Raw genomic sequence first — 23,344 nt, forward strand, 5'->3', positions numbered from 1 at the left:
GGTTACATGCAATGTCATATCCATAATGTATTCCGCTGAGGAGAATACTTAAAAAGCACCTGTTAATGTATTTATGCTATCAAATACATCTTCAAGGAGCCTTCAAGCATGTCTCCCCCATCGCTCCTTTCACAAGGCATTCTTGCAGAACAGGCTAAACTCCTAGCCACCTTCCTCCCTCACCTTTGCCTCTGTGCACAAAATGAAATGGGTAGGTAAAACATGGTTTCAGATCCAAAGATCTATTTTAGCTGTAACCAAACAGCATAGCCATGTGGATATAGAAATCCAATGACAGATGGATAAATCAATGGAAAGAAAAGCAATTACCACATTTTTTGTTCTATAAGATGCACCAGACCACAAGACGCACCTAGCTTTTGGAGGAGGAAAACAAGAAAAAAAATATTCTGAATCTCAGAAGCCAGAACAGCAAGAGGGATTGCTGTGCAGTGAAAGCAGCAATCCCTCTTGCTGTTCTGGCTTCTGGGATAGCTGCGCAGCCTGCATTCGCTCCATAAGACGCAGACACGCTTCCCCTTACTTTTTAGGAGGGAAAAAGTGAGTCTTACAGAGCAAAAAATACGGTATTTATTTGAACATCAGACCCCCCCCCCCCAATGCTGCCTCACATACTGCTTTTTAAAGTCCCATAGGTTTCATGGGCAGTATGTTATATAGCACAGGCAGTTATTTCCCCAAGCATAGTTCTCCTTATGAGAGGTTCTGCAGATCTTGGCTGCAGAAAGCAGAAAGTGTGTGATTGTTTTTATATAGAGGGAGCAAAAGTATGACCCATTCAGAGTGAGGGCAACCCACAGATGGCTTTGTGACATCATGAAGCCACATCTGATTGACTACGGTCTGCAAATAATAACATCCTCAAGGTCCCAGGCCTCAGAGAGGTTAGGCTGGCCTCAACTAGAGCCAGGGCCTTCTCGGCTGCGGCTCCAATCTGGTGGAACGCTCTGTCACAAGAGACTAGGGCCCTGCGGGACCTGACATCCTTCCGCAGGGCCTGCAAGACAGAGCTGTTCCACCAGGCCTTTGGTCAGGGTGCAGCCTGACTCCCTCCTCTGGCAACCTGCACAGAATCTTGCTTAATCAGTTGCCATTAATTTGATTTTAATTGATTTTTATAATGAAATATTTTTAGAATGTGCGATTATCTGATTGTTTGATTGTTTGATTGTTGTTAGCCGCCCTGAGCCCGGCTTCGGCTGGGGAGGGCGGGATATAAATAAAATTTATTATTATTATTATTATTATTATTACACAGCATCATAGTATCACATGATCTGTGATTGGCTGTGATCATAAATGTGACTATTCCCTCCACAGGTGACTGCCTTCCCCCCACAAACAACAACAGCCACAGAAGAACTGCACATCAGACATAGAAATGATTCATGTGGTTTAAGTTTGGGGTGGGGTTTTTTTTATTATAAAAAAGACAATATTTTGGTTGGCCTGAAAATGTACCATCAGATTAACAGTAGTGAGCCTGAGGTGCAGGCCGAATTACCATACTTGCTGCTTTAATCTCGGTCCCTAGCAATGCTTCAACACTGATCTTGCCCTTTTCACAGTCACTTGGCTGCATTTTCCACCCAGTCTCTTATCCTGATCTCAAGACATTTCCTAAGAGGCTACAGTCCATTCTGACCCCAAAGATGTATGCAAGAAGCTTTAGATGAAGTTACATGCAAAGATGAGTTTACTTTGTCTTCAACTGGCCAGAAAGGTACAGTGGTACCTCAGGTTACAAACACCTCGGGTTACAGACTCCGCTAACCCGGAAGTAGTACCTCGGGTTAAGAACTTTACCTCAGGATGAGAACAGAAATCGCACAGCGGCAGCGGGAGGCCCCATTAGCTAAAGTGGTACCTCAGGTTAAGAGTGGATTTAGGTTAAGAACGGACCTCCGGAACGAATTAGGTTCGTAACCAGAGGTACCCCTGTATTTGGAAGATGGAAATGTACAGAGTAAAAGAAAACCACAGATTGCTCCACTTTCTCATCCTAAACTATTAATATCAACAGGGCATTCGTTGTCAAGTCTTGATAGAATCAGCATTATGCCAACTGTGAGAAAACTGCAACAGTATCTAATGAACAGATATAATTTTTTAAGCCTATCGAAAGCCTGCCAATGAAGTGTTTATGTGGAGGGAGAGGTGAGGGAAACGAAGTTTTTGTTGAAATCTCTCCTAGATGATTCATTATCATCCATGTTGTAAAGAACTTGCTGTTCCAGAAAGCAGGGATTCTTGCAGAGTCACACAGCTGGAAGCTAGCATCATACTGACAAAAGCAGATCAAGAGGATATTTACTGCTGAATCCACTTCAAACTAGTGCTGCTCTGAAACCAATTTCTCAAAAGTCCATCCACTGTCAAAACACCCCCCTTCATGAGTTGATTTAGAGTTAGACACTGTTCATAATTTTTCATTTCAGTGGGTGGATGGGGTTGAGCCTACCGACCTTATTGTTGCTAGAAAACTAGCGGAGGTGTGTGCATGCTTCTATTTAGCAATTCTGCAGCTTTTATTCAGACTTCTGCTGTTTAAAACCACCATTTTCTTCTGCATCACCCCATGCCCACTTTACTCAAACCTCTGCCATTGTTTAAAACAACTATTTTCCTTTCAGTATCGCTACCTTCTCGCTGTACTCAAACTTCTCCCAATTCCAGCTGCCTTGTGTGAGTGAGAGAGATAAATGGTGGGCAGTCGTCAATTATTCCAGTGTTTGAAGGTACTTTACTCAAAATTCTGGTGCTGTTTAAAACAGCCATTTCCCCATCCCTGCTTTACTCAAACTTCTTCCATTGTTTTAAACCACTGCTTTCCTCCTCTCAGTGTCCCTCCCTTCTTGCTCCTATGCCGTACAGTCATACCTCAAGTTGTGTTTGCTTCATGTTGCGTTTTTTTCTGGTTATGAACGCGGCAAACCCGGAAGTGTTTACTTCTGGGTTTGCTGCTTCGCACATGTGCAGGAGTGATCTGCGAGCTTCATGCATGCACAGGAGTGATCTATCACGTCACACGCATGTGCAGAAGCGGAGCTCTATTTACGGACTTTTCAGAATGCAAACGTCACCCCGGAACGGATTGCATCTGTAAGTAGAGGTACCACTGTGCAGTGGTACCTCGGGTTACAGGCGCTTCAGGTTACAGGTGCTTCAGGTTACAGACTCCACTAACCCAGAAATATTACCTCGGGTTAAGAACTTTGCTTCAGGATGAGAACAGAAATCGTGTGGAAGCAGTGGGAGGCCCCATTAGCTAAAGTGGTAACTCAGGTTAAGAACAATTTCAGGTTAAGAACGGACCCCCAGAACGAATTAAGTTCTTAACGCAAGGGGTGGGTGGGTGTGGGTGGGTGTATATATTTCTTACCCGCCCTTCACCACATGGCCCCAGGGTGGGTTACAGCAATCTAATAATACAATTATAAAAGGAGGTTGAACACCATCACAACGATAAACCAAGAAACAAAGGGAACAGAATCTACCATACAGAAGTGAGAGACACACCCATGTTTGCTGCCTGCCCATCTGTTCCAAGATAGCAGGACCATAACATGGCTTACCACTCCAAAGCTTTTCTCAAAGTTCTTAACCCGAGGTACCACTGTAGTCTCTTTTGCAACCCACTTTCCCTTTTGCTCCCCTACCCCACCTTGACTTCATGCATTTAATCTGGGATAGTGATGAGGCATTACAAATCCTCCAATGGGAGCTGCACAATGATAGGTTTACGTTTTCTTAATGTAGACACAGGAAGATATAATTATAGCAAAACATTTAATAGTGGTGCAAAACGTCCACAGCTTAGGGCAATTTTCTAGGCTTGGGTTCCCATCATGATGCTGGCTGCAAGGACCAAGAAGAAATGTGGAATCTGAATGCGCATTTACTGAAATGGTCTGGAAGCGAATTAGGTCTCTGGTAGTAAACAACCCTTGCTTCTGATTTAAGGCGCTGTCCAAATTAAAATGACTCCTTAATGTATTCTGGGCAGAACTTAGAGAATGTTTATTTCCAGCTCTCATTACATCAAGTTAGCGAGGGTGGGGTGGGGGGAGGATAGAAGAAAAAGAAGTCTGCATACACTACTGCAATACCGCAATGGCTGGCAGTAAATCATGTCTTGAGAGATAACTGGAGTGGATGTGTCCTGCATACCTTTCTCGCTCTCTCCACAAGCCAATCAAAACACCTGTGCGAGCACAATGCTAATTTCACTGTGGGGCAGCAAGGAACTGACCGCTAGCATCCATTCAACAGGAGATAAAGAGGGAAGAGAAAGCTGGAAGCCAAGGGAAATTGAAGTCTCTGAGTTCCAGCTTCCGCTGACAGAGGCAATCTGCTTCTGATTGCCAGTTGCTGGAAAGGGCAAGAGGCAAGCATCCTGTTGTGCTCAGGCTTCCCATAGGTATCTGTGAGAACTGTGCACTGGACTAGATGGGTCAATGACCTTCTCCAACAGGCTCTTATTATGAAGTCACATACTGACTTCAAGACAGGGGGTGGTGCCCTGGCACTCCCTAGGCAGGTTGTTTTCGGAAAGAGAGAATGAGGAATAAGAGCCTCAGCTAAAGTTTAGGGTCTTGTGGGCTTTCTATGGACATCTGATTGGGAAGTGTGGGACCAGACTGGTCTCTGGGTCTGATCCAGGAAGGTTCTTCTTTATGTACTTTAGACTTAATCATCTGCTGCTAAAAATCACAGATACACCTGTAGTCTCTTCTATGTGCTGCTATAAGATCCATCAAAAACTCTTCCACTCCTAGTCATAGAAGGGAAAGTGAAGTTGCTGAAGGGTGCATATAGTATTTGATTAGAATGGGAAACAAAAGATGAGGAGGTGAAATCGGTCGTGATCAAATGGGCACAAGGTATAGGACATAACATAGAATCTGAAGATTGGGAAAAACTGTGGAAAATAGATTTGAAATTTACAGACTGTTCTCTTTTGAAAGAAAACTATATGAAAATGATGTATAGATGGTATGTGACACCAGTACAGATAGCAAAAATGTACAAAACCGGGTCAAACATATGTTGGAAATGTAAAGAAAAGGAAGGGACCTTTTATTATATGTGGTGGGAATGTAGAGAAATTAAAAAAAATTGGGAAATGATATATAATGAATTGAAGAAAATGTTTAAAATGACATTTGTAAGAAAAACCAGAAGCATTTCTGTTAGGGATCGTAGGACAAGACCTGCCAAGGAAAACAATTTATTCATGTATTGCTACATGCTCGGGGGGGGGTATTGGGGAGGTGGGGGGGAGGGGAAAAAGAATGAATATGATATGTTTTTGATATTTTGTTATGTTGAAATTGCAAACAAAAACTTTAAAAACAAAACAAAAAACTATTCCACTCCCAATCTCCAAGAGAATTTACATCTCGGCAGCACGGTCTCCCATTTGTGACAACGTATGAAAATACTGTTGCACATCACCCCAGTCCCCAAGCAGTGTGAGACTCCAGGAGTCAGTCCCAAGCCCCTTGGGATGAGGTTCAGTGTCCTTATGACATATGATTTATTTGCACATACATACAACCTGAGCCTACAGTGGAGGAGCTTACAGCATTAACACCGCAAGAGGATCTTCTTCATCCCATAGCCACAGCCTTGGATTCCAGCAGAAACCAGGAATGACTCAGTCTCTCCACTGCTCAGCCTGCTTCTAACTTGTAGCTCAACTCTGCCTTTTGTCCTTCTAACTACCTGAGGGTTGAGGGTGGGCACTCATTTGTGTTCTAGCACAGAGTCGCTTCCTTTGTTACCTTAGCGACCCATATTAGGGGGCCATTGCCATGTAGCTGGCCTGGCTATTCCAGCAATTGAATCCTCCATTAGATTTTAACCTTTGCCAGATCCAGGAATTAGAAGGGTTTTAGGCATATAACCTAGCCCTGTCCCAACCACCCCCCCAAAAAAACCTCACTGTATATTGAGATGGTCCTGAGACTGATTTTCAGAAAGGAAATGTCATTTTGGCAATGTTGTTCAATTACTGGTCTGCAGGAAATATGACTCACTGTGCCTCTGTAATGTCCACCTACCCAGCCTGTCCCTTGCGCCTCTTCAGAGCACACAATGTCCCAGTTTCCAAGTGATTCACAATGAAATGCAATCAAGTGGGTTAGCTTTGTTAAATATAAACACAATAAATGAAAATTGCCTAAGAGGAAACACTTAAAGTCTCGGAGACTTTTGCTGGGAGCTGAGCAATTTCCAACTGCCCCAGGGTAGACCGTGGAAGGCAAAAGTTATGGATGAAGGTGCAGTTATTCAGATCTCAGCATTAACATTATTTCCCAAGTTTACAGTCAAGCATCATATGTTCCCTAGGTCAGGCTGTGCCTTCCTCGGTCTCATAAGTGCCATACAACTGAAGAGCAAGGCAACATTTATGCATTGCAACTCTTGGGAACTAAGGCAGCACATCAGCTGAAAATTATAAACAGGAATATATAGCAAGAGCATATGCACACAAAAAGTGTCTTCTGGATTAGATCAATGGCCCAGCATCTTGTTCTCAGAATGGTCCGTTAGATGCCTCCAACATTTCTCCAATGAAAACAGGGATGTCCTAAGGAAAAGTGGGGGAATTCCAGGATCAAATCAGAAAGCAGGGTGGCTTCTGTAAATTCAGGACTGTCCCTGGAAAATAGGGACACTTGGAGGGTCTGTGGAATCCCAAAATCAGAATCCCAAGCACCAGCACACTGTCCCCTTTTGTGATTTCCAGCAACTCCAGAGTCAGAGTGTTTATAAAATCTACAGCATGACATAGCTGACTTCCCATTGCAAGTATAAGCTTGTCAGGAGTGGCTTTCTCTCTAATTTTCTGTTACCAAAGGTGTCATGGGCTTTGAAGACACTCATACTCAGGACGCAAGGGAGAAACATGCTAGGAGGAAGGCAGGCTTGGCAAATCCACGCAGTGATCAGCTCCTGCCCCAAAACCAATGCCCCCACTGTGGATCCAGAATTGGCCACCACAGTCACTTACGGACTGTTTATGGGAGACAATCTTACTCGGCTACGAGTGATTGCCAAAGAAGAAGAAGAATTTTCTGTTATGCCACACTCCCATGGCAGGCATCTGATATTATGCCATGCCCCAAATAGCAGCTATTTTGTGACAAGTGCCCCCCGCACTTTTCAAATGCACCCACTGATCCAAAGAGGTTGGCGACCCCTCGACCACTACATCCATCAGCCCCAGCCACCATAGACCATGAGAGTTGTTGTCCAACATTTGGAGGGTGCCATATAGCCTACATCTTGCAAGGATGGTCATGACCAGACTTGGAAAAGGAGTGGGGTCAGAACTGATTGACACACGTATTTGGGGAATTTCTGCCCCACCTTTTGCAAACAGAATAAAAACATCCCAAAGCAGCTTGATAAAAGATCTAATGGGGAGGGGACCATATTCTGCATATTGTACAACTAAAAGGAACAAATTGGAAAAGTATGTGTGTGAGTGAATTCGCTCACCACCACCTCTTCAGTTTCCAGCCTCAATAAGCACCGTGCCTATTGAACACCCACATTTGGCACAACCAGCTCATTCTCTGCGGGCAGAGAAAATCTTATTCTTCTTCATTTTGTGAATCCAGAATGATGTTTCAGGGTTTTGTTTTTCCCTTGTATTTGCCACAGTTTCGCCTGAGAAGGTTCCCACCAGGAAATCTGGAAACACTGAATCTGAACCCTTGTGACTCAAATACGTCTATGTACAATATGTATAATTCATACATTTAAATCTGGATTGGTGAAATATTGTCAATGGCAGTAGGCAAATGGGGTTTTTTGGGGGGGTATGTTTTCCATTCTTTTCCTTCTCCTCTTTGCCCCCCATCATATTCACAAATTTAAAAATGAAGGAAGATAGAAGAAAATTCCAGGTTTAATTCCTGGCATCTCCAGGGAGAGCTAAGAAAGACTCCCAAATCAACCCCCAAAGAGGTGCTGCCAGTCAGTGTAGACAGTATTGAGCTACATCAGGCTTCCTCAACCTCGACCCTCCAGATGTTTCTGGCCTGCAACTCCCATGATCCCTAGCTAGCAGGACCAGTGGTCAGGGATGATGGGAATTGTAGTCTCCAAACATCTGGAGGGTCGAGGTTGAGGAAGCCTGAGCTACATGAACCAATGGTAGAAGGCAGCTTCCCGTGTCCTTACATATCTAAACACAAATTTTCATTAAAATCTGTGGGTTGATAAAGAACCAAGTCAGAAGAAACCCAAACACCAACCTCAGATAAAGCCTCTTTCTTATCTCAGAGCATGGTTGAAGAAGAAGAAGAAGAGTTTGGATTTGATATCCTGCTTTATCACTACCCGAAGGAGTCTCAAAGTGGCTAACATTCTCCTTTCCCTTCCTCCCCCACAACAAACACTCTGTGAGGTGAGTGGGGCTGAGAGACTTCAAAGAAGTGTGACTGGCCCAAGGTCACCCAGCAGCTGCATGTGGAGGAGCGGAGATGCGAACCCGGTTCACCAGATAACGAGTCCACCGCTCTTAACAACTACACTACACTGGCTCTCACTGATTGCAATCCACACTGGTTGGAGTGGATTGCAGAGAAGAGGGAGGGGCAAACATGCTAAGGGGAAAATATGACCACAAATCCTGCCTGTCACTTCTCCCCTAAGAAAATTCACTCCACATGCAAGGGAAGGACTAGGTCTCAGTGGATAGAGAATCTGCCTTGCTTGCAGAAGGTATCACCAGGGATAGAGTCCCTGCCTGAATCCATGGAGAGCCACAACCAATCATTGTAGATAACGCTGAGCTAGATAGACCATTGCTCTAACTTGCTGGGATGCAGCTTCCCATGTTTCTACATGCACAGTCAGTAGCAAAAACAGGGTTGGGAATCCCAGGCCTGAAGCGCCGCCTCTGACTCCACCTGCAGGCCCAAGTGTCAGGCAAATGCACAAGTTTCAAAACCTATTTTCGGCTATTAAAATTTGCTGGCCTGCACATATGGGCACTGCTTATTGGTGCAAAGTCCGGGGTGGGGTTCAATCAAGTCTTACTCAGAGCAGACCCACTGACATCAATAGGCATGGCTAACGTAGCCATGTCCATTAATTTCAAAGGGTCTGCTTCCAGTCAAACTTAGCTGGATACCACCCTGGGTCTCCCTGCAAGCAGCAACATCAAGGCATATTCTTCTTTTAAATGCAAGCCTGCAGCTGCCTCTGTGGGGAGCATTTCCACCCTGGCTACTTGGAATATTTCCCTCTCCTTTCCTCCCCGTCCTTTCTTAAAAGAAAAAATACAAAACAAAGCAAAGACACCCAAGCTACTCAATTAAGATGAGCTCTCTCATAATTCAATACTGCTGGCACAGCAGAGAAGCCCGTTGCTGGAGGAACTGCGTGGAAGGTGAAACACTAATTGAATTCCACCGAACTCAACTTCTTTAATATGCAGGAATGAGGTCGAGTCCATTTTGGAGCAGGGCTTTCTGCGTCGCCTCGGGAAGAATTGCGCTGGGGAAAGCTTGAGCAGAAAGTATCAACCTTTGTGTTGTATTATATTTAATTTAGAGTATTTGGACATGTATAAATAATGGTCCAATGCTGAAGGTGAAGACATGAGGCTAAAGATTTCACAGGGACTTAGATAGATAGATAGATAGATAGATAGATAGATAGATAGATGGATGGATGAAGAAGAGTTTGAATTTGATATCCCGCTTTATCACTACCCGAAGGAGTCTCCAAGCAGCTAACATTCTCCTTTCCCTTCCTCCCCCACAACAAACACTCTGTGAGGTGAGTGGGGCTGAGAGACTTCAGAGAAGTGTGACTGGCCCAAGGTCACCCAGGAGCTGCATGTGGAGGAGCAGAGACGCGAACCCGGTTCCCCAGATTACGAGGCCACCGCTCTTAACCACTACACCACACTGGCTCTCTATAGATATATAGATAATAGATAGATAGATAGATAGATAGATAGATAGATAGATAGATAGATAGAGATATAGATATAGATGATAGATAGATAGATAGATAGATAGATAGATAGATAGATAGATAGATAGATAGATAGATAGATGGATGATAGATAGATATGTGTTGAAGGCTCTGGCAAACATTAACCATGATAAGAACATCACCACCTCAGTGAAAGGCGGGGATACCATTGATATTTTTATACCACCAGCAACATTCATACTATAGATGTAAGAGAATTCTGACAAAAATGGAAACAGAAGCAGAAATTGCTGCAATATGACTTCATTTGTGGTCAGAAGTGGATGTCTGTCAAGTGACTACAATCTGCACTCATTAACATCAATTTATCTAAAACAAAACAAAAAATCCCAACAATAATTAACAATAAGGTTGTTGATTTTTACATTACAGTGCTACCCCAGGTTACAAACACTTTGGGTTACAGACTCCGCTAACCCGGAAGTAGTACCTCGGGTTGAGAACTTTACCTCAGGATGAGAAGAGAAATTGTGCGCCGGCAGCACAGCAGCAGCAGGAGGCCCCATTAGCTAAAGTGGTACCTCAGGTTAAGAATGGTTTCAGGTTAAGAATGGACCTTCAAAACGAATTAAGTTCGTAACCAGAGGTACCACTGTACTTTGACTTCTCTATTACACTGAAGCCTGTACGTTACACATATAAGTTATGTAAAACAGCAGAGAGCAAGATGAACAATGTAGTATTTGGTGGAATCTGAACTGCAGCACAAGGAAAACAGTGCTGGATAACAAGATGCTAAATTAGATGGGTGACTCTTAAGCTCTTAGGGCAGTTCAGTGGCGTAGCGTGGGTTGTCAGCACCCGGGGCAAGGCAAGTAATTTGCGCCCCCTAACCCGTGGATTTTAGCACTGCGAGTGCGAGCGCCCCCCCCCCCCGATGTTGCGGCCGGTGCGGCCGGCCCCCCTGCACCCCCCACGCTACGCCACTGGGGCAGTTATAATACTGCCGCTCCTCCCAGTGGCTTTCAGCTTACAGCAAGGGTGGGGAACTTTTGGGCACCCCACCCCCCACATATTCTGTTTGTTTACCTCTGCCCAAAGGGTCTCTGTTCTGAAATTTACATTCCCTCCTATTCTATTACTAAAGGTTCTCTGTAAGAAATCCATCCAATGTGGTGTGGTCAGAGTGCAGGCAAATCCAGAGTTCAAACCCTTACTCATCTATGAAACTCACTGGGTGACCCTGGGCCAGTCACCATCTCCCAGCCTGACCTACATTACTGGATAGTTGTGATGATAAAATAGGGGTGGAAGAACTTTGAGTTCTTTGCATGAAAGGTGGGATACAGGTGTAATGATTGTTAAAAACAACAACATTTTGCTACAACTTGCTGAATCTCTTCAACTGGCAATTTCTCACTGATGCATATGTTGGAAAATCTGTTTCGGGCTAAATAGGAGATCCTATTCAGCAAAAAAAAAAAAAAAAAAGCCTTGCAAAGTAGCTGACCTTTTGTAAGACGCTCTGTCTTGTTCCAGCAGCTGAGGTTCTGTAGAGCTGATTTGTTCAAGAGCTGACACAGCAAGCTCTTTTGAGGCGAGCTAAGGACCTGGGATGGGATGCAAAAGTCATTTGTTTTAACTGAGCAAACTTTGCTTTCATGGCTTTCTCTGTGCCAAAAAAAATTGACAGTCTAAGGAAATGTTTACGAAGGTGGAACTAATCCATAATAAAGGTGAGGTTCGAACACCAAATTTTAGGAAAGTCTGCTTTACGGTCAGAAAGTCGCATGTCCGACACATCCTGAACTCTCAGCTGCATGTCTGCAATCGCCTACCCGCACTTTAACGCAGGAGGTGAAGGCTCTCTGTCAACACTATGTAGATTCAAACCACTGTAATTGATTTACAGTAATCAATTAGGATGCGTGAAATAATTTGGGGTGGGGAAAAAATTTTTGGGAAAAGTTATTTTTTGGGGGGGTTATTAGGGTTACTGTGTAGGATATTTAGGGAAATAAATTACTTTAATATTACTGTATTTAGAGGTGTTCTGGGCAGTAATGAATGGCAGTAATTAACACTAGGGGCTGAATTTATTTGAAAAGGAACTGTTAGGGGGTAATCTAGGGGTGAGTGCAGATTACTTATTTGCAGACTGACATGATTGTCTACATGCTTCATTTGTTATAATGAGGGAAAGCACCACACATTTCATTAGGAAAACATTTCATTAGCAAACATTAGGAAGAACTTCCTGACAGTAAGAGTTGTTCGACAGTGGAATTTGCTGCCAAGGAGTGTGGTGGAGTCTCCTTCTTTGGAGGTCTTTAAGCAGAGGCTTGACAACCATATGTCAGGAGTGCTCTGATGGTGTTTCCTGCTTGGCAGGGGGTTGGACTAGATGGCCCTTGTGGTCTCTTCCAACTCTATGATTCTATGATTCTATGATTCTATGATTCTATTGGAACTTTTTCTCCCAGTCCTTAAGAGAAAGCCGCTCCTCTTCTCAGAGGGGCAGGGTTGCGCGCTGGCCTCACACTCCCCCACCCTTTGTGGGGCGTGTCTAGACCCCCCGCGTCTTCAGGGAGCCCCGGGTCGCATCACAACCGCAGCCAGCCAATCCGGTTGGCTGGGGGGGCGTGGCTGTTGGGATTCGCAGGATACTGAATAAGTCTGCAGGCTTCAACAGGATGATGCAATACTCTGTGAAGTGCTGGGTCAGAGTGACTCAGCAGGAGTGTGTGATTAATGTGATTGGCTATCACCTGTTTTAAAAAGGAAAGCCTGTTTAACAGTGGGTGTGGTTGCTGTGGTGGTTGTGCTGTGGTGTGGTGAGGTGATGCTGTGTGGAGAGTATTCGTTTGCCTTAAGGAGCAGGTACTCTGTTTGGACTGTTTTTGTAAATACCTGTATATTGCTCACATTAAAAAGATTGCACTGGGAAAAACCTGGGACTCTAAGCGTTTCTGTTGAAAGCGCCGCGAGGATGACCCTAGGGGGTGACCTTAGGGGGAGCTCCAAGTTGATGTACATCAACAGGGCTCCCCCTGTTGGTGGTTAACCCTTTTTAGACTTTTTAGACTTCCTGCATGGCAGGCAGGAAGTCAGATATAGTCTGTCAGGTCCAGTGCCTAAAGCTAATACCACTCACATTCTGTAACCAATAAAGTTGTGGCCTTTATTAGTCCATTAACCTAAAATACTGGTGTCCATGTGTTTTATTGATCAAGGAGGCCTTTGTGCATGGGCCTTTACATGCAAATGACTTTTCCCTGTTGAACATACTTTTGTGAACATACTTCTATGCACTGGCAAGCAGGGTGGATAAAAGTGGAAATGAGCAAATAATGTTCTCTTGAAGGAAGTGGGGAAGAAGGAGGTGAGATCTTGCTGCTTTACCAGTAGGACCCACAACAAACCTATATCCATCCCATAGCATGAAACTACAAAAGCCAAGTATGAATAGCAAAGGCTATGCAAAGATTGGAGAGTGAAATATTAGCATCAAATCAGAAGATCTCGCATCATCTGGACCAGCAATTCATGTAAAAACTCAATCAGTCTCATACGTACACACACATACGTACGGCTTCTTAATCACTAAACAGTTTTGTTCCCTTCTCCTAATCTAATTACCTATTGATCAAAGGTGTGATTTTCAGCATAAACAAGTGTCCACTTTGAAGTGGAAACGTGTTGACAACACCATTACCGTCCTCCACCTTCCGCGCCTAGCATCAGATTTATCGTCAAGCTCTAAAACATTTCACAAAGTCAATTACCAAGTTTTTTAATTGTTTAGGGGGGTTTTTTTGTGCCTGAAGATGTTGAAGACTGAAAGCAGATGTACATCACGCTGGTGTGTTAGCGACTGCGACGGCATTCTAGGCTTTCCCATTCCCATTCATCCACAGTTTCCTGTCCTTGGCACATCATTGCTTTCTGCAAAACACAGAATTTCAATCCACTAAGCCACCGCAACATCCTTAGACCCAAATCCCTCATAACCAAAGGATTTAAGAGATTTGCATAGCTGCCATTGCACCAGGGACTGTGGACTTGAGCAAACTACCAGCCTGGTGATTAGCATTTCCAGAAGCCCAATAACCTCCACTTTCACTTTTAAAAGAATAGGCTTTCAATTCACAGGCCCATGGTTAAGAAAGTGGAGGCCTGCTGCCAGTGTCTGCAGAAAACTTGGGCATAAAACAAAGACCCATATCTGAAACTATATAGCAAGTCGTACTGTTCCTCAATACCACTGCCCCCTGTATTTCTATTTCTATTTCTATTATTTCTATTTCTATTTCTATTTCTATTTCTATTTCTATTTCTATTTCTATTTCTATTTCTATTTCTATTTCTATTTCTATTTCTATTTCTATTTCTATTTCTATTTCTATTTCTATTTCTATTTCTATTTCTATTTCTATTTCTATTTCTATTTCTATACCGTCCTTCATACAAGGATCACAGGGAAGCTTACAATATAAAAATGTAAAAAGACATAACAGAGTAACAAACAGTACCTCAGTAACTGTCTATCATGGCTGGCAGTGGTTTTCCAATATCTTAAGGAAAGAAATTCTCTGGCCCTGAAACCAGAGATCTTTTAACAAGATGACAGGGACTGACCCTGGGGACTTCTCAACCCCTAAGCTGTGAGCCCTCTGCTTCCCTTTCCTCTGGAAAATGTAATGGTAAAGGAGATGTACCCCTACATTTACAAATTCCCCTCTTCCCGCTACCCAAACTAGCTTCCTTATCACCATTCACTTAACCGCCTCCAACAAAACATTCTTCTAGATCAGGGGTCCTCAAACCTTTTCAGCAGGGGGCTGGTCCACTGTCCCTCAGACCTTGTGGGGGGGGCGGACTATATATTTTGAAGAAGGAAAAAAATGAACGGCGGCGGAGGGGTGATGAGCAGCGTGTGAAAGGACTCAGGAGAGGGGCTGCTTTAAATGGCAGCCGCTCAAGAAGGGCACTCAGCCAGCTGCGGCTCCTGAGTCTTGCAAGCGGCAGGGGCTGGCAGAGGCAGGACAATGAGCGGCACATGAAAGGGCTCCAGAGAGGGGCTGGCAGCAACAAAGCTCAGCCCCCCTTCCTCCTCTAGGCAGGGCGGGGAGAAGCCAGGAGGAGGGAGGGAGGAGGCGCCACCGCCACCGTGTGAGGGAGGGGGAAAGAAAGCAGGCACTAGCGATCCACACGGCGATTCCTGGACCATCTGCGGGCTGGATTTAGAAGGGCCTTAGTTTGCCGACCCATGTTCTAGATGTATGTATGTATGTATTAGGGATGTGCATCAATCACAACAATTTGGTCCCGTTGGTGGTTGGGATCTTATGAATGCTTATGGGTGCCTTGGATATTTGGACATTGAAAAAACACTGCAGACAGTGTGTCTGCCAAAACTCAAACATTTTCCCCCAAGCTTGGCATGTAATGAAAATGCCAGAGTGGGAAAACAGGGGAAGGGGGAGCACTTTTGTGACTAGCAAGCCTAGCTTGCAATCAGAGGAAATAATATTTGACAGGACTCTCCAATTACAGTGCTTTGGAGGGAAGGAGTAATATATCACCTTGTTCTTGTGTGTTCCGTTCTCTTTGCTAGTTCTGTTTGTGGTGCTTGCTTGAAAAGTACTACATGTTCAAGCCCTGCCTCTGCTAAATGTCCATACATCAATTCCTGTCAATTCAGCTTTGCATTTCATTTCTGTGTTTTCTGCTGCTGATTGCGTAGAAAACAGGCCTGAACCTGTTGTGTGTTTTTTTTAAAATCATCTTTACTCCCTAGCCCCTGCACCTATCCTTCTGAAACTTTACCATTTGCTTTCCTACATTTCCCAATGTATGCCTCAGCGAGGGAAGCAAATTTTTTTTAGTGTACCACCTAAAATAAACTTTAAAGGTACTGATCACAAAACCCCCTGCATCCATTCTGAGTTGGGCACATTTCTTACCTAGGGGCACCTCTCTCATGCATGCCACTTTCATACAAACAGATTTCCCACAAATCGCATCTGAAGAGGCTACTATGCCTAAAAAATTCACCCAATTCTGCAAAAAAATATGAAAGTTATAACCTTCTTATTTTAAGTATCCCCACAAAAAAAACCCTGGCCTATTTGTCTGAAAGGCTTTATTCACACAGAAGGGACAGTTATGCCCACAAATTTTACCCACTTCTGTCAAAAGCAAGGAGAGGTATAGCCATTTTAAATTTTCCTGTAATAGTGAATAGGGGAGGAACAAAGCTTTGTTTTTCGCAATTGGAATTTGGATTTGACCCCGAATGGAACCAGGCAAACTCTGAAGCACTTGCTCTTCAACCAAACATGTGTCCCTACTCTCTTCTTGGATCCCTAGACTCAAAAAAAGATGGCACACTGTACACCTGAACCATGCTAGTTAAATGCAAAGACTGTCAACACACTGTTGCCATTTCCTATCACAGCTGTCCTGCTAACCTCAAACTGTAACTCAGTTTTAATGCATTTGATTGTTACCTCGAAGCCCACAGATGATGGCTATTAGTCCAATTGAAGCAGATGTGCACACGACATATTTGTTCATCATTTTGGCATTTGACAGGTGTAAGAGATCTAATCAAATTGTTCGTCAGGCAACAATTTAATTGGGTGAGGAGGGGGTCAGCAATTCAAAGCAAACCACAGGAATGCGCTTTCTTTTGCTCCAGAAAATAAAAATAAAAATAAGCAACTGCTTGTGACGGGCAGCATCAAAGCAGCATTTGACAGCCAGCTACCCACCCATCATCTGTTGTTAAATTTTCTGGAAAGAGGAATAAAAGGAGTTGTTGTTGTTGTTTCTGCCCAACCCACCCTTTAATCTTCAAGGGAAGTATACTGAGGCTGGGAATATCATTTGCTAGGCCCTTTCAGGTAATAACATGTCTCATCAGATCTTCATCTGGGAAGAGAACAAACAGTTCTGGGAAATTTGGGGACAATTCGCTCTATCCTCAGTGTTCTGAAATAAGATCAAAAGAGCCATGGGGGTGATGGCTTGAGTGTTGCCGCTACATCCAACCCAGCCAGGTTAAAGCCCACTTGAAGGCCTGCTCTGTGATGTTAACCACACCCGCCTCTGTACCTGTGGCAGGGCTGTGACTCACTGCTACAGTGCATCCTTTGCGCTCAGAAGGTCCCAAAAGTTCAATTCCCAGCAGCTCCCGGTAGGGTTGGAAATGACATCCTGCCTGAGGCACTGGAGAGCCACTTCCAGTCAGTGTAGACAATACAAGGCTACATGGACCAATGGTCTGACCTAATACAAGACGAATGCCTCGCAAGACGCAAGACGAATGCCTCGCAAGACGAAAAACTCGCTAGATGAAAGAGTTATCTGTTTTCGAGGTGCTTAGCATGACAAATTTCCCTATGGGCTTAGCATGACAAATTTCCCTATGGGCTTGCTTCGCAAGACGAAAAGATCTTGCGAGTTCTTGTGAGTTTTTTCCCTTTCCCCCCCTTTTTCTAAGCCGCTAAGCCGCTAATAGCCACTAAGCCGCTAAGCCGCTAATAGCCGCTAAGCTGCTAATGGCGCTAATCCGCTAAGCCACTAATGGCCATGCTTTGCAAGACGAAAAAACCGCAAGACGAAGAGACTCGCGGAATGAATTAATTTTGTCTTGCGAGGCACCACTGTATAAGACAGATTCCTATGCTCCTATCTAGTAAAATAAATAATAACAATAAGCGAGGTGTTAGGAAAATAGTATGCTGCCTTATAACTGAAGGACCAGGCAGCAGCCTGGGAGTCATTTTGGACTCACAGCTGTCCATAGAGGCACAGGTCAATTCTATCTACCAGCTCCATCTGGTACGCAGACTGAGACCCTACCTGCCCACGGACTGTCTCGCCAGAGTGGTGCATGCTCTAGTTATCTCTTGCTTGGACTACTGCAATGCGCTCAACGTGGGGCTACCTTTGAAGGTCACCCGGAAACTACAACTAAACCAGAATGTGGCATCTAGACTGGTGACTGGGAGCAGCCACAAAGACCGCATAACACCGGCCTTGAAAGACTTACATTGGCTTCCAGTATGTTTCTGACCACAATACAAAGTGTTGGTGTTGACCTTTAAAGCCCTAAACGGCCTTGGCCCTGTATACCTGAAGGAACATCTCCACCCCCATCGTTCAGCCTGGACACTGAGATCCAGCACTGAGGGCCTTCTGGTGGTTTCCAGCTGAAAGAAATGATGCTACAGGGAACCAGACAGGGGGCTTTCTTAGTAGTGGCGCCCGCCCTGCGGAACACGCTCCCATCTGATTTCAAACAGATAAACAACTATTCAACTTTCTAAAGGCAGACCTGTATCATGAAGTTTTTAATGTGTGATGTTTTGCTGTGCTTTTATTATGCTGGAAGCCACCTAAAATGGCCAGGGCAACACAGTCAGATGGGTGGGGTATATTATTATTATTATTAAAGGTAAAGGTACCCCTGACCATTAGGTCCAGTTGTGGATGACTCTGGGGTTGTAGCACTCATCTCACTCTACAGGCCGAGGGAGCTGGCATTTGTCCGCAGACAGCTTCCGGGTCATGTGGCCAGCATGACTAAGCCACTTCTGGTGAACCAGAGCAGCGCACGGAAATGCCATTTACCTTCCCGCTGGAGCGGTACCTATTTATCTAATTGCACTTTGACGTGCTTTCAAACTGCTAGCTTGGCAGGAGCTGGGACCGAACAACGGAAGCTCACCCCGTCACAGGGATTCGAACCGCCGACCTTCTGATCGACAAGCCCTAGGCTCAGTGGTTTAGACCACAGTGCCACTTGTGTCTTCTTCTTCTTCTTCTTCTTCTTCTTCTTCTTCTTCTTCTTCTTCTTCTTCTTCTTCTTAGACCACAGTGCCACTTGTGTCTTCTTCTTCTTCTTCTTCTTCTTCTTCTTCTTCTTCTTCTTCTTATTATTATTATTGAACCATTTATGTCACCTTAAACTATTGGAGAAAAAAGGCTGGGATAGAAGTTCAATATATTATTATTATTATTATTATTATTATTATTATTATTACTACTACTACTACTATTATTATTATTATTATTATTATTATTATTATCTTTATGGACCGGTTTGAGATCCTCTCAGGACCATGAAGCAGAATAAAAGTAATCTAGATAAGTAAATAATAATAAAAATAAGACATCAAACATTTTTATGCACCATCAAGGGAAGAAGAGCTCCACATTCAAACATGAGTCAAATAACCCCCCCCCCCCCATCATCCCTGAACATTGGCACTGCTGGCTGGGACTAACGGGAACTGCAGTTCAGCAGCTCCTGGAGATTTTGTGGAGTGTTTCCCCCATTCCTGATCCAATAGGACAAGGAGTGGAGCCAAGGCAGCAGTGGGTGGGACCTGACAATAGCTGGAGTTGGCTCTTCTGGCACAGAAGCCGAGCACACAGAGCTTCTCAAAATGTTCTAAGCTATCACAGTTGCAGGAAGCAAAACAAAAACAAAAAAGCAGCGTAATTACAAATCCCAAAGACTCGTTTTAGCAAATGCACATTTTGCTCTTGTTTCAGAAACGCTGATTAGTTATATTCCCTGGAGGAACTGCATTTGACGGTGCTTCAATCAGAGGCAGAGAGGGATGAGAGGGCCTAATAAACTGGCACATCTGAATTGCAGATGCAGCTAGGAAGTTGAAAAGAACACCTTGGAAAAAAAATGGTCTTCTTTTCTTTCTTTTTTTAAAAGAATAAAGCACACATTATCTTTCTACCTTCATGACTGCCCAAAAGCCCTCTCTTAGTTCCTGTCCCAGTGCTGGGAATCTATAGCTCTCCAGATGTTGTATTTCCATCAGCTCCAGCCAACATGGTCAGGGATGAAGATGGGAATTGTAGTCCAGCAACATAGCCTAGGACATACCGATCAGAAGGTCGGCGGTTCGAATCCCCGCGACGGGGTGAGCTCCCGTTGCTCGGTCCCTGCTCCTGCCAACCTAGCAGTTTGAAAGCACATCAAAGTGCAAGTTGATAAATAGGTACCGCTCCGGCGGGAAGGTAAATGGCATTTCCGTGCACTGCTCTGGTTTGCCAGAAGCGGCTTAGTCATGCTGGCCACATGACCTGGAAGCTGTCTGTGGACAAACGCCAGCTCCCTCGGCCAATAAAGCGACATGAGCGCCGCAACACCAGAGCCGGTCACGACTGGACCTAATGGTCAGGGGTCCCTTTACCTTTATCAGAGCTTTCCCATCCCAAGTCCAAGCCTAACATTGGGCAAAAGATTCCTGCATTGCAGGGGTTTGGACTAGATGACATTTGTGGTCCCTTCCAACTCTGCAATTCTATGCAGCTGATTCTAAGTCAACAGTAACCAGAAACATTTGGGTCATCTTATCAAAGGTTTCTGTTACCCTCAAAATTATCCAGAAGCCTCTGTCAAGCAGAAGATGCTTAAAACAAAAGTCTTCTTGACATGTTGCTTCAGATGAAGTTTTGTTCCATGCAATCCCCAGCTTGTTTAAAAGTGAAGATGTCTAGTGGTCCTTAAAGCATTGCCACTGAGTCGCAGTCAGTGAAGAATTTCACAGTGAACCTCTATTTGTTTCCCCGCCCCGCTTCGGTCAAGTCCCTTAGACTCCCAGGTTCAGATTTCGGCTAACGGAAGACCTACTGATCGCAATCCCTGGACCAAAGAGATCACCAGCTAACTGCACCATCTAGCGGCAGACCACTGGAAGGACACAGAATATGATATCTGGAATAATAGCTTTTCCTTTCACATCACAATGCAGAGTCAATACACATTAACCTAATCTCTGCAATTTGAATTGGCATCGTATGCACAATGCAGAGGAAGTAAAGCTAAGGCTTTGCTTTAGGCATGTGGAAGATACAGATGACTAATTTATGAAGAGGTGGGATGTCTCCATCAGTAGTTTGCTCTGGCTCCCACTGAAAGCACCCTTTTGTATGCCAACTCTGTCCAAATAACCAAATAACCAAAAAGCTACTGTTTCCTAAGAGTAATCCGATAAACGACAGAGTACCAGGGCCAAGCTGAAATGGTAAGGAGTCAAACCCAAATCTAGACCCAGGATAGGAACTTTCTAGCAAAAGGCTCCCTGTTTTTCATTGCTGGAAGGGAAACAGCGACTTCAACTTGAGCACAATAGTGGACAAGGGCAGCAGGACAGGCCTGCCAGTGGTGTGTTGGAGGGGATAACAGGAAAAGGGAGCTCAGCTCTGCTGGAGCACCAAGGTAAATGACCTACCCTTTTAGCTCTGGCAACTGAATGAGATGAAGAGGCTTTTAAAGTTAGTCTGTGAGATAGGTCAGCATACAGGCAAATAATCAGAAGGAAGGCAGATACTTCTTTCCTTTTCTTTGACGGGGTTCCTACTTCACACCAGTTTCAATGGTAACACTTGTTTGCAGCGTGACCTGCATTTCCAATGAAAATCTAAAAGTTGCATTTCAGATGGTTGATTGTTAATACTCACTGTGTTTTATTTTGAGCCAGTGTAGGCAGAAGTATGTACCACTGAGTTCAATGTAGCTAACTTCCAGGAAACTCTACACAGAACTGCTGGAAGACTGATCCTAATTCATAGGTCATTGTATTCTGTATTTTGTGTGCCTGCAGATGCACACATAATAATGCATCAACACAATTGCCTGCATTTTTTGGTTTCTCCTTCAGAATGTGGTTGTGAGGGTTGATCCCGCTCATCAAAATTGACAGGGCTGCTGCATCGCTATGGCCTGGCCAATCCACAGGCCTCATGCTGACTGCCAATCACATGTACCGATGTTACGCACCCCTATTCCCTTCTATGACTGAAGAAACCTCTGAGACCTGGGCACCCACACAAATCCTAGGTAGCTTGCTAGCCTCAGAGCAGGAGATCCCCAGTTCATGCTCTGGAATTCTTCACAGCGGGATATAAATGGTCAGGCTCTGTATTGCCTGACCTTGGGCCAGAGTCAGCAGATGGCCACCACTAGCCCAAGGGTAGGATGTGGTGGGGGCATAGTCAATTTCTCATTTTCTCCTGCCTTGCAAGAAACATTGTGGGCATTTAAACATTTCAGCTTTACAAACGGCACCTCACTAAGCTGAAAAAGTGTCTTACTTTGGGTTAAATGATCAGGGATGATGGGAACTGTACTCCAGTAGCACCTGAAGGGTCAAATGTTAGTCAGCCTTGCAGTGAATGATAGAGGTAAAGGTAAAGGATGGGTGGTGCCGTGGTCCAAACCACTGAGCCTCTTGGGTGGTTCGAATCCCTGCAATGGAGTGAGCTCCCGTTGCTCTGTCCCAGCTCCTGCCAACCTAGCAGTTCGAAAGCATGCCAGTGCAAGTAGATAAATAGGTACAACTGTGGTGGGAAGGTAAATGGTGTTTCTGTGCACTCTGGTTTCTGTCACGGTGTTCCGCTGCACCAGAAGCAGTTTAGTCCTGCTGGCCACATGACCCAGAAAGCTGTCTGTGGACAAACGCCGGCACCCACGGCCTGAAAGCAAGATGAGCACCGCAACACCATAGCCGCCTTTGACTGGACATAACCATCCAGGGCTCCTTTACCTATTACCTATTACCTTTAATGATAGAACAGAAAGCAATTATCTTGCTGTCTGAAGAAGCCACTCTATTATCTGAAGCTTGTAACACTTTTCATGTCGTAAGCCTTTGAATTTTAATATATTTCATTTTGTTTTAGTGAATAGCCATGGGTAGGAAGGGGTATGTGATTCCTGTATTGCAGGGGTTAGACCAGATGTCCATTGGGGTCTCTTCCAACTCTACAATCCTATGATGCTATAATCCCTCTTTTTCAAACCTCTTTTCACCCACGGCAACAGCAACCAGTTGAGTAAACAATGACCTGATGGTGGCAAACACAATTCTCTCTTTCACACGATTCCTAGAAATTTAGGAGCAACTTCTTGTCTGTGTCTACCCCCCAAACAAAGGACTCGGTCGATTATTATCTGTCAATATAAATACTTCATTTATCTTGCAACAAGGACAAGCAAGGATTGAGCCAGCACTGTGAAAACAGAAAAAAAAAACCAATTGCCTCCCAGTTATGCTTATCCACTCTTTAAAAGTTGATACATGGAATTATTCCCTGCTTTAGGAAAACTCCCCTAGCTCTGTCGCAGCTCCAATACAAGCCTGTTGCACCAAGATCTGTTGCACATCAGCGCTAAACATTTCGACAACGGCAGACGTGCCAAGAATTAAACGGTTGCCAGAGGGTGTGATTTGCACAAAGGCCCGTCAACAAACAGCTTAAGACAAGGAGGCACCTGCAGCTTTTAAAAATCCAGTTACTTCTCTCTGTGTCTTTTATTTTGTTT

The 23,344-nt window shown here is 44.4% G+C and overlaps 1 protein-coding gene across 1 annotated transcript in view; it reads right to left on the reverse strand.

Annotated features, from left to right (window-relative positions):
- The window catches only part of DLG2 (discs large MAGUK scaffold protein 2), an 880,772-nt gene that overhangs the window by 406,675 nt on the left and 450,753 nt on the right, over positions 1–23,344 (reverse strand). The gene's annotated exons all lie outside the window — the stretch shown is intronic.

This window comes from Podarcis erhardii, assembly GCF_964252035.2.
Source record: "Podarcis erhardii genome assembly, chromosome: 4".
Classification (NCBI taxonomy): Eukaryota; Metazoa; Chordata; class Lepidosauria; order Squamata; family Lacertidae; genus Podarcis; species Podarcis erhardii.